Consider the following 13,032-nt stretch of genomic DNA (forward strand, 5'->3'; position numbering starts at 1 on the left):
ATTTGCATCACTACTGACAATGACATTGACTTCATTCAGGTCAGCCATCTCAACCTCATTTCTCCGAGACTCTAGTAGCTCCAACTTCTTAAGGAGAGGCTTCTTTTGTTCAGGGCAATACCTTAGTACCTCCATTAGGGACATAGTGGTGGCAGTTCTCTCCTTCTCCTTGGTAACATCAAAAGAGCCTTTCAAAACATATTCTTTCCCTTGACTTTGTCTAGGGCGTGCTCCTTGAAAATCCCGAGGAGGATGAGGATTGTTGCTTGCATTCGCATCGGGAGGCACAAATCCACCCTTTGGGGGAGGTAGTTCTATGAAATGAGCCTTGCCTTGACTCCTAAGATTGTAATTATTTTTGGTGTGAAAGTCCTGAGCATCATAGACATATGGTTCACCTTCAGCTTCAACTTGAAACTCTTTGCATAGGAACGTATCAACCAACATTGCAGTATTAACTTTGTTAGGTTCTTCATTAGAGAAATCCTTTGGTTGAGAATCAGCTTGAGCAATCCTTATGATCTTTTCGAACTGGGCACAATTAACCTCGAAATGCACTGTTGTATCATGCAACCTACACCAATTAGACAGTAAATTCATATCAGCAAGGCTAACACTTTGTGTGTTAGTTGGGTTATCCCGTGCGTTAGTATGATCATGGTTCACCCCACTATTGTTTGGACCTGTGTTCCATTGCCTATTGTATGGTTTGTTGTTATACCTTTGGTTTTGGTTTTGATTATTGTAGTTTTTCTGATTATTGTATGATTGGGATTGGTTGTACCCTCTCGGAGGTTTAATCTTCAATTGGCTCAAATCTGAAGTAACTTGTGAAATCATTCTTTAATGCTTCTATTTCAATGGATATATGTGATCCTTGACTCTCAGGTGTTGTAGTTGGAGGTTGGTTTACTGCGTGAGAATTACCAAATTGTTGATTTTCCCCTTGTACTTGACCAACATATTGTCTTTGAGTGGGAGAAACATTGGTATTAGTATGCTAGGTTAAAGCTTGGGCATCAAACTATTGATTAGCCTGAGGTTGAGAAGCATAGATTGGCACTAGATTCATTGTTGGGGCTCCTATAGGTAAAGGCGAGGGTACCCTGGGGAGTTGGTTATAGTTCCCTTGATTCACTCCTCTGGGTAAATTATATCCAATTTCCCCTGGTGTTTTGTTCAACTCATGATTCATGCTAATTGCCAATGCATAGACCATTGCCAAGGTGTCCCTTTGATCTTCGGGAACACTCTTCTTGATAAACATAGTGGTCTGTGAATCAATAGCTCTTAGATACGAGTCAATTGCTATGTTGGGTGCTACCTGGTAAGGAGCTTGTAACCTTTTAAATGCCCTTTGAAAGATAATATCAAAATTTGTTAAAGGTTCATTCAGTGACTTCTTAAGAGAGGCAAATTGATGGTACAATGTTCCGGGGTCAACATACACTCAAAATTGATCAATGAAAGCTTTCTCCAAAACATCCCAGCCAGTGATAGAATTTGTTGGCAGAGCCAAATACAAATTATATTCATTCTCCCCAAGTGAATATGGGAAGAGTCTACATACCACATCTTGGTGTTCAATGTTGTTACGAATGACTGCATCTTTGAATGCTTCAATATGCTCATTAGCCGTCCTACACCCCAAATAATAGAATTTGCTGCAAAATTATCTGGGTTTCTAGGTAGGTCATGTATACCCCCTGGTATAGTTCCTAGTGGCATGTGGTCTTGGTTAAAGTAGGGTATTGAAGGTGGTGACGGATGTAGTACCCCTCCTCGATCAACCTCTTTTGTATGTTTTGATTTACTTTAGTGACTGTTCTATGGAACATTATTGTATTTTGATTCGGATATTATGCGATGTTATTTCATGTTTTATCTGGATTTATGGTGTATGATTTTATGCAGTATCTTAGTGCTTATGAATAATGTTATTTTATGGATCTTTATCATGGACTGACACTTTTCCCTATTATTGCGATGCGTTATTTATATGTTGCGTGTTTGCAAGTGTATTGGGATGCGAGGGGATGATTTTCCTTCACTCACTCCGGTGAGATAGGGAACATCACGATTCTCCTTCATCAGTGTGCATGTTGAGTCTATATATATATATTGGTCTATATGCACGTGTGGTTCTTTGTGCAAGACATTGCAGGTACTAGTACCAGGTAGGTACGAGGTATTGAATCCACCTAGTTTCATAGGTCTGAGCATGCCTAATATATCCGATGGGAGTGGAGGAGATAGTTGTGGTACCCCGTCTTGACTTGCACTTACACTCGTATGAGTGTTGTCAGTCAGTTGTGTTTCCCCGTCTGGCTGTTATGCGTATCATGGTGCCTTGGTTTGGTCATTTGAGAGTCGTCATTTGATCTGTCTTGGTTTTGCATGCTTCTATTTATTTAAATGGTTCTTTAACTTAATGGATAATGCTATCTCATCTTGGCATTATTAGTTGATTATTATGCTCTGTGATTATTGATTTATTAAATTGATGAATTGATAGATGAAATAGTTAAATGGCTTAATGTATTGTGTAAAGTTGCATTGATATTTTTTGTGAAATAAATAAATTGCCTAGCCATTTAAAAAGGTTAAATGCTTATGTTGAAGGAAGTATTTATCGAAAAAGAAATAAATAGAAGCTTCCCTTTTTATTTTTCCATATTGGCCTTTTTAATTTAATCATTGGAAACAATTATTATTTTTGAGAAAGAAATAAATCTGATTGCCTTTTAGTTTTAAAATATTTAAATTTGATTGGATGTAAACTTTAACCTAGAAGCATAGGTTAAAAAGATATTTTTGGGCATCCATTCTGGAGATTCACGACAGGAGAAGAAGAGGAATTTAGAGAGAAGAAAATAATTCTGGAAATCTTCTTAGAAGAGCTAGAGATTCGACCTAGGTTGTAAGACTGGTGTTCCTTCATTCCCTTACTTGCCTTTGCTTCAGGTTGGATAATCTATTCTGATGTTTTGATTTGATTTTGTATATTTCAGTTTTCTTCCTACGTGATTGGAAAATGCAATTTGCCTATAGATTCTTTTTGGAATGTTGAAATGGTAGAAAGATTGCCTAATATAGTTGATTTTGTGATGCTATTAGCATATGGTTGCATTCAGGAAAGGAATTGTTCATTTCTTTTTTGTTGTGTGTTATTTGTTCATAGCAAACAACTTCTTGATTTACCTCTTCTTTTGAAAGAAAGAATTTTAGATTGGGTTTGCTGGGTGCATCCTTGTTTCTTACTGTCAATAATTGGCTAGTTATTCTTTCCAGTATGTTTATTTCACTATCTACTTTGCTGGTAAACTTTTCCTTGAAATTTTAGAAATTGGCATTGTATGTGTGTGCCCATGAAATAATTATAGAAATAGAATGTTCTTTGTGGTTATTGATTTTGTGACCTTTTGTTTTTAGAATTCCTTGGAGGCATGTGTGTTTTGTTTATTTCGTAGACTTTGCTGCTCTCATGATGTGCTTGCCTCATCATGCGGTTCGGTAGTGTTTGCTACTCGCAGGTAGCAGAACTACCGGTCGGCAGCACCGCTACGCAGTAGCAATGCTACCAGTCGGTAGGACTGCTACTAGTTGGTAGCAGCACTATCGATCAGTAGGACTGCTACGGGTTGGTAGCGGCTAGTACCAACGGTAGCGACACTACCAGTCGGCAATATCGGTACCGGTTTGTGGTAGTGCTATCGGTCGAAAGTGGCTGTTACCTACAGTAGTAGCACTACTGGTCGATAGGGTTGTTACCAGTGGTAGCAACACTACTGGTAGGTAGTGTGTTGCATCGGCATCAATATTACTATGGGTTGGCTTTGGCCACCACTTGACCACGTGCCTTATCGGTACAAATCGATATGTGTTATTAAATTAATTTAAATTTTATTAAGTGAACATGTTGATGCAGTTGTTTTATGTTAAGCATAAATGGTGATTTTTCATGTGATTTTTATTATGTGGTTAATAAATTTATCAATGGAAATCAAGGCATTAATTAGAGATTCAAATTGGTAGATTTGGATATATTCTGGAAATGAATTAAATGCCTGTTAGGAATTCATGTTATAACCAGTTGAACGTTTAATGTGGATTTCATTCCTGATGAAATATTGATTTGGAAATTGATTAGATGTGACTGCTGCAAGAGTGTTTATTCCTTTTCAATCGATGATGTTGCAAGTGTATTATGTGTTGTTTTGGTCTGTGGTTCAGTCATCTTATGGAGGCGTATTGGGTACCTTTGACCAAGAGACATATGTTGGCTTCATTGTCTTAATCATGTAGTGTCCTTGCCTTATGGTTAGCCAAGAGTTAGTATGTCCTTGTTTGACCACTTGTTTCTAATAGTGGTGTTATGGCTATCTGCTTCACCATAGGGTCCTTGGGGAGTGACCATGTTTGTTTAGTGTCCTTTGAGAGAGTGGCTTTTGCTTGGGGGTTGTGCCCAAAGTGGTAGGCATTACGACCCAGTGGAAGTCAGATAATAACTAGTAATCTAATTAATTGATTAGGTGGGTAGTATCATAACATTAATAAATATAATTATACCTCATGCATAGGTGAGTGCTAGTATAGGGCTCATAATGTTGTGAGAAGGCTTGGAATGGCAAACCAACCACCTTGTCTTTGCAAAAGGCTAGTAGGGTCCACATGAGACTTAGTTGGAACCAGAGGTTCAGGAGAGGTTACTAGGACAATGAGTTGGGACCTATGGAGGTTGTACCATTGTATCCATCTTAAGCTATGCGATGACACTCTCGCATTTGGTTCAGTTGTGTGTTTGTGATGTTGAGTCACCCGGATCTTTGTGGGGTCATTATGTGTTGTCATGGAGTCGTATTGTTTTGTCGACCATGTCATGCTTATTCTTATTTGAGGGTCCTCAACTATCTCGTAGCACGGTGGGGTGATTCCATTTGGGAATTACATGGTCAGGTGGTAGTGCCACTTCCCATCGGATGTTTGGATTTTTACCTTCATGCAAGGATTGGCTTCGCAGGTGTTCCTGTGGTTCGTGACTCATACTTCATCTCTTGTTTGAAGATTATTGTTATTTGGAGAGCCTTGTGGTCGTTGTATCATTGTATCATTGATCTTATGTAACCTTGTAACTAGATGAGATCTATCCTTATATGTTTATTGAGAAGCTACGTATTGGAAGAGCAATGTAATCCTTTATTGGGATGTTTTTATCAGTTTCCTTGATGATGTTAGTAAATGCTTATTGAAGTGGAAATTATATTATATCCTTTCAATCTTTCTATGATGAATCTTTTTTTCTTATGGCTTCTTGTGATCATTGAGTTAATGATGCATATATGGATTTATGTTTTTGAGGAATTTGTTCTTGAAGTTAATTCTTCGTTGGTAACCCTTAAGGAATTCTGGTGTAAGTCTTAAGCTTGTGTTATTGTGCATGTTGTGTAAATGCACTTATGATGTTTATTCTTTAAAAAAAAAAAAAAAATTGTTTCACCCTTGTTGTGGGTTTTCCTTCGAGGTTCCTGGCAGGGCATTACATTTGGTATCAGAGCCCATGTTTCAACATTGGGTACTCTGGGTTTGTAGTGAGACCATTTGCCTTGACCTTTTTGTGTAGGTCTTGTGGTGTGGCTTCCTTATGTATTCTTTGCCTTTGATTTGAACCTTTTTCTCTTGTGCAGTGTTAGGTCATGGCTAGGAAAGCCAAGGGAGGTCGTCGCATTGGTGGTCGCACCAGAGGAAGAGGAGGAGGAAGGGGTCAAGGTTTCAATCACCACAGTCCTTTTCCACCACCCACTCATGTGAGTGTGGATAGGGATCATTCGGTTCATCAAGAGAAACCACATTTAGTATAGCAGGTTCTCAAAAGGGAGGAGCTACGTCAGATGTTTCAGGAGGTGCTAGCTACACTAGGCCCCAGACCCGAGGTGGATCAGCCCATCCATGGCTGGGTAGAGGAATCACTTCAGTAGATTCTAGAGAGAGAGAGAGAGATCTCCTAGAAGGAGAGATTTCCCAAGGGACCCAGATCCAACTATCTTAGGGTACATGAGGGACTTGATGAGGTCCAATCCTCCCTTCTTTGATGGAAAAAGCATCGGTCTCCAGGCAAAGACCTAGCTTATCAGTTTAGATCAGTGTTTTTCTATGTATCCTTATAGTAGAAACACCAAGGCAAGATGTGCGATCATGCATCTTGAGAGCTTCACATCTATTTGGTGGAGATTAGAGGAGGAGAGGATCAGTGTGAGCATTAAAACCGCATCTTGGGAGATCTTTTTGGAGAGGTTCAGGGCATGATTCCTCTCACCCCAGTGGAGCTGGTCGCGAGCATATGAGTTCTATGCTTTGCTCTAGTTTGGGTTGTTAGTGGATCAGTTTGAGCACAAGTTCTATGAGCTCAAACAATATGCTGGGATTGGCAATGATGAAGCTATGCTTGTGCATCACTTCTTGAGGGATCTTAATGACCGCATCAGTGGAAGAGTGAGATTTTTTGAGCCTACTTCAGTAGAGGTAGCCGTGGCAAAAGCTAGGTTGGTAGAGTAGAACCTTAGTCGTGCTCATTGCAGCCAGTCTGGAGTTCAGATTGGGAGTGATCCTTTCAGTGGGTCTAGAGGTAGAGGGAATTAGTCCCAGACTGCTACACCTTTTAGGGGTCCTCAGGCACCCACCAAGGGTGGACAGTAGTAGTAGCAGCAGCAGCCACCAAGACCAAAGCAGTCTCAATGCCACCAGGGTGGCCTCTCTTAGTCCCGAAAGAGTAGAAGATGGTAGAAGGGTAGGCAGACCTTTCCAGGGTAGTCTTCTCAGGGAGCATCTTTGGCCCCTAGTGGGGAGAGCTTTCAGCAGTCTAGTGGACCATCTGGGAGTAGAGGACCGGTTAGGGGAGTTTGCTTCACTTGTGGTCAGTATGGCCACAAGGCCGCTCAATGTCCTCAACATCCTCACCAGATGAGCAGTCAGAGGCCAGCCACATCAAAGCTGATAGTGGGGGATGTAGGTAGATCCCATAGAGTATTTGCAGCGATGGATGATTGCCAGGATGAGCATTAGAGTACGGTGATTGAGACCACATGTGTGTTGTGTGGTACCCCTATCTCTATACTTTTTGATTCTGGTGCTTCAAATTCTTTTATTTCTTCATCCATTATGGAGCAGTGCGGGCTTGTGTCAGCTAAGCAAGAAGATAGGTGGCAAGTAGAGTTGGCAACTGGTGTGCAAGTGTTTGTTATTGCCTTCGTTCACAGCTGTGAGTTGGACCTAGGACCCTTTATCACTTCAGTTGACCTTCGAGTCATTCCTTTGGGGTTCTATGGAGTTGTGTTGGGGATGGATTGGTTATCATCTCACAGTGCTTGTGTAGACTGTCATCAGAAGACAATAGAGTGTGTAGATGACCATGGCAGGAGAGTGGGGATCATTGGAGTTCAACGATCGATATCCTTACATATGATTTCCGCCATGCAACTTAGGTGGTCCATGCGTCAAGGGTGTTAGATTTTTGCAATTTCTCTTGAGGATGTGGATGAGAGAGAGAGTCTATAAATTGGTCTTGATGGTACCCTATTCTTCGAGAGTATGCGGATGTGTTTCCTTTGAATATTCTCATTATGCCTCCAAAAAGAGACATAGATTTTCACATTGACTTGGTTCCTGGCATGAAACCTATTTTGAGAGCACCATATCGGATGACTACTCAGGAGTTGAGTGAGTTGAAGTTGCAAGTTGAGGAGTTGTTAGCCAAGGGATTCATTCATCCTAGTGTTTCTCCTTGGGGTGTGCCAGTTATCTTTGTCAAGAAGAAGGATGGTTCTCTTCGATTATGCATAGATTATCGACAGTTGAATAAGGTAACCATCCGGAACCAATATCCATTGCCTCAGATTGATGACCTCTTTGATCAAGTGAAGGGAGACAAGGTGTTCTCTAAAATAGACCTGAAGTCTAGGTATCATTAGTTGCGCATTCATGATGCAGACATTCATAAGATGATGTTTCGTACTTGTTATGGTCACTATGAGTTCACAGTGGTGCCATTTGGGCTGACGAATGCACCTTCAGTGTTCATGAGTCTTATGAATGGGGTTTTTCACACCTACCTTGACCACTTTATTCTTGTGTTCTTGGATGACATTTTGATTTATTCTAGATCCATGGAAGAGCATGAGGGTCACTTGCGTCAGGTATTGCAGTGCTTGAGAGAGAATCAACTTTTTGCGAATTTGGTGAAGTGTGATTTCTTCTAGTCAAAGGTGAGCTATCTTGGTCATATAGTTTTGGGAGAAGGTGTATCCACGGATCCTTCTAAGATTCAAGCCATTATTGATTGGCTAGCATTGACCAATGTCTCTGAAGTTCAAATTTTCATGGGTTTGGCCGGATATTACCGTCACTTTGTTCAGAGATTTTCTTGGATAGGCCATCCAATTACTTCTCTTCAGAGGAAAGGGAAGAAGTTTGTTTGGTCAGAGTAGTACAAATTTGATTTTCATACCTTGAAGGAAATCCTTGTTAGTGCTCCGATTTTGGTAGTTCTTGACCCGTCCAAAGATTTCATGGTATGCACAGATGCCTCTTTAGAAGGTATAGGTGTGGTTCTTATGCATGATGGACGTGTGGTTGCCTATGAGTCTCGCAAACTCAAGGATCATGAGTTGAACTATCTAGCTCATGACTTAGAGTTGGTAGTTGTAGTGCATGTGTTGGTTCGTTGGAGACATTTCCTTTTGGGGCATCAGTTTGAGGTGCATAGTGATCACCGTAGTTTGCAGTATATTTTCACATAGTCGAACTTGAATGCTCGATAGTGAAGATGGATGGAATTCCTTTGCATGTATGATTTTGAGGTTCATTATATTAAGGGGAAAGAGAATATAGTGGTAGATGCTTTGAGCCGTAGGTGGCATGAGGTTGCAACATTATCCCTTGGTGTGGACTTGAGTGAGAGAATTCTTGGAGTTCTTCCTCAGGACACCTGGTATCAGTATGTTAGAGCCGTGGCAGAGTCTGGAAGACCATTGGAGGGTAGATATTCTAGATATTCTCTTGAGTCAGATGGTCTTCTTAGACATCTTGGACGGATCTATGTACCTCCTTTGGAGGGTCTTCATGTTTTGATCATGATTGAGGCCCATTGTGCACCTTATTTAGCACACCCTGGTTTCAAGAAGATGCACGCAAATCTTAGACAGATATATCATTGGGCTGGTGTGAAACATGACATTGCCGATTTTGTGTCCAAGTGCTTGGAATGTCAGTGGGTGAAGGCGGAGCATCAGCACCCCGTAGGACTTTTACAGTCGAATTTGATACCGGATTAGAAATGTGATATCATTTCCATGGATTTTATAGTAGGGTTGCCTATTTCTTTGCGGCGTCATGATGCCATCATGGTCATTATTGATAGATTGACCAAAGTTGCTCATTTTGTTCCTATTCGATCTTCTTATACTGCAGTAGTGGTGGCACGAGTCTTCTTGGAAGATGTGGTGAGGTTGCATGGGATCCCAAGGCGGATCATTTTTGATAAAGACCATGTCTTTGCATCAGCTTTGTGGACCTCACTTCAGCATGCTTTGGGGACCCAGTTGAACTTCAATTTAGCTTATCACCTAGAGACCGATAGTCAGACTGAGCATGTGAATCAGGTCTTGGAGTACATGCTTCACATGTATGTTATGGATCAACAGTCACATTGGGAGGAATATATTTGCCTTGTGGAGTTTTCTTATAATAACGGATATCACTACTTTATAGGCATGTCGCCCTTCCAGGCATTGTATGGTTGTCCTTTCCATACTCCTTTGAGTTGGGATCAGTTAGAGGATAGGGTGTGTTTATGCCCGGATTTGCTTTGTGAGATGGAGCAGCAAGTTGAGAAGATTCATGGGCATTTGGTTGCTGCCTAGGACAGGTAGAAGAAGTATGTTGATGCTCATAGAGTCGATTGCTAGTTTTCTATTGGCGACCATGTGTTCTCGAGAGTGCATTTGTGGAAGAGTCTGATCTGTTATGGAAAGTGTTCTAAGTTGGTGCCTCATTTTGTAGGCCCTTTTGAGATCCTTGAGAGGATAGGACTTGTTACCTACCGTCTTGCCTTGCCATCGAGTCTATTCTGCATCCATGATGTCTTTTATGTTTTTGTTCTTCATCATTATCATTGTGATGTGACCCATGTTCTTGATTGGAATGCTTTGCAAGTCGAGGATGAGCAACTTTCCATGGAGCCTGTGTGCATCCTTCAGCATCGGGATTTGACCCTCAGGGGTCATACCATCGAGCAGGTAAGGGTCCTATGGGACCCCAGTGATGAGTCCTCTGTGACTTGGGAAGATGTAGTGAAGATGAGAGAGCTTTATTCTTATCTATTTTAGGCTTTCAGGAGTGAGCCTAGGCTTGGGGGGGGGAGGATATAGTACCCCTCCTCGATCAACCTCTTTTGTATGTTTTGAGTTACTTTAGTGATTGTTCTGTGGAACATTATTGTATTTTGATTTGGATATTATGCGATGTTATTTCATGTTTTATCTAGATTTATGGTGTATGATTTTATGCAGTATCTCAGTGCTTATGAATAATGTTATTTTATGGATCTTTATCATGGACTGACACTTTTCCGTATTATTGCGATGCGTTATTTATATGTTGTGTGTTTGTAAGTGTATTGGGATGCGAGGAGATGATTTTACTTCACTCACTCTGATGAGACAGGGAATGTCACGATTCTCCTTCATCAGTGTGCATGCCATGTCTGTATATATATATATATATATATATATAGGTCTATATGCACGTGTGGTTCTTTGTGTAGGACATTGCAAGTACTAGTACTAGGTAGGTACAGGGTATTGACTCCACCTAGTTTCACAAGTCTGAGCATGCTTGATATATCCGATGGGAGTGGAGGAGATAGTTGTGGTGCCCCATCTTGACCCGTAGTTACACTCGTATGAGTATTGTCAGTCGGTTGTGTTTCCCCGTATGGCTGTTATGTGTATCATGGTGCCTTGGTTTGGTCATTTGAGAGTCGTCATTTGATCTATCTTGGTTTTGCATGCTTCCATTTATTTAAATGGTTATTTAACTTAATGGATAATTCTATCTCATGTTGGCATAATTAGTTGATTATTATGCTCTGTGATTATTGATTTGTTGAATTGATGAATTGCTAGATGAAATAGTTAAATGGCTTAATGTATTGTGTAAAGTTGCATTGATATTTTTGTGAAATAAATAATTGCCTAGCCATTTAAAAAGGTTAAATGCTTATGTTGAAGGAATTATTTATGGAAAAAGAAATAAATAGAATCTTCCCTTTTTGTTTTTCCATTTTGGTCTTTTTAATTTAATCATTGGAAACAATTATTATTTTTGAGAAAGAAATAAATCTGGTTGCCTTTTAGTTTTAAAATATTTAAATTTGATTGGATGTAAACTTTAACCTAGAAGCTTAGGTTAAAAAGATATTTTTGGGCATCCATTCTAGAGATTCACGACAGGAGAAGAAGAGGAATTTAGAGAGAAGAAAATAATTCTGGAAATCTTCCTGGAAGAGCTGGAGATTCAACCTGGGTTGTAAGACTGGTGTTTCTTCATTCCCTAACTTGCCTTTGCTTCAGGTTGGATAATCTATTCTAATATTTTGATTTGATTTTGTATATTTCACTATCTACCTTGTTGGTAAACTTTTCCTTGAAATTTTGGAAATTGGCACTGTATGTATGTGCCCATGAAATAATTATAGAAATGGAATGTTCTTTGTGGTTATTGATTTTGTGACCTTTTATTTTTAGAATTCCTTGAAGGCATGTGTGTTTTGTTTGTTTCATAGACTTTACCGCTCTCGTGATGGGCTTGCCTCATCATGCGGGTCGGTAGTGTTTGCTACCCGCAGGTAGCAAAACTACCGATCAGCAGTACCACTATGCAGTAGCAGTGCTACCAGTCGGTAGGACTGCCATTGGTTGGTAGCAGCACTACCGATCAGTAGGACTGCTACCAGTTGGTAGCGGTCGCTACCAGTGGTAGCAAAACTACCAATCAGTAGTACTGGTACCGGTTGGTGGTAGTGCTATCGGTCGAAAGTGGCTGTTACCTGCAGTAGTAGCACTACTGGTTGATAGGGTTGTTACCAGTGGCAGCAACTCTACTGGTAGGTAGTGTGTTGCCTCGGCAGCAACACTACTATGGGTTGGCTTTGGCCATTGCTTGACCATGTGCCTTACTAGTGCAAACCGGTATGTGCTATTAAATTAATTTAAATTTTATTAAGTGAACATGTTGATGTGGTTGTTTTATGTTAAGCATAAATGGTGATTTTTCATGTGATTTTTATTATGTGGTTAATAAATTTATCAATGGAAATCAAGGCATGAATTAGAGATTCAAATTGGTAGATTTGGGTATATTCTGGAAATGAATTAAATGCCTGTTAGGAATTCATGTTATAACCGGTTGAATGTTTAATCTGTATTTCATTCCTGATGAAATATTGATTTGGAAATTGATTACATGTGACTACTGCAAGAGTGTTTATTCCTTTTCAATCCATGATGTTGCAAGTGGATTATGTGTTGTTTTGGTCTATGGTTCAATCGTCCTGTGGAGGCGTATTGGGTACCATTGACCAAGAGATATATGTTGGCTTCATTGTCTTTACCATGTAGTGTCCTTGCCTTATGGTTAGCCAAGAGTCAGTATGTCCTTGTTTGGCCACTTTTTTCTGATAGTGGTGTTATGGTTGTCTGCTTCTCCTTAGGGTCCTCTGGGAGTGACCATGTTTGTTCAGTGTCCTTTGAGAGAGTGGATTTCGCTTGGGGGTTGCGCCCAAAGTGGTAGGCATTACGACCCAATGGAAATCAGATAATAACTGGTGATCTAATGAATTGATTAGGTGGGTAGTATCATAACATTAATACAGATAATTGTACCTCGTGCATAGTTGAGTGCTATTACAGGGCTCATAATGTTGCGAGAAGGCGTGGAATGGAAAACCAAGCACCTTGTTTCCATGAAAGGCTGGTAGGG

The sequence above is a fragment of the Cryptomeria japonica genome, chromosome 4 (genome assembly GCF_030272615.1).
Source record: "Cryptomeria japonica chromosome 4, Sugi_1.0, whole genome shotgun sequence".
NCBI lineage: Eukaryota > Viridiplantae > Streptophyta > Pinopsida > Cupressales > Cupressaceae > Cryptomeria > Cryptomeria japonica.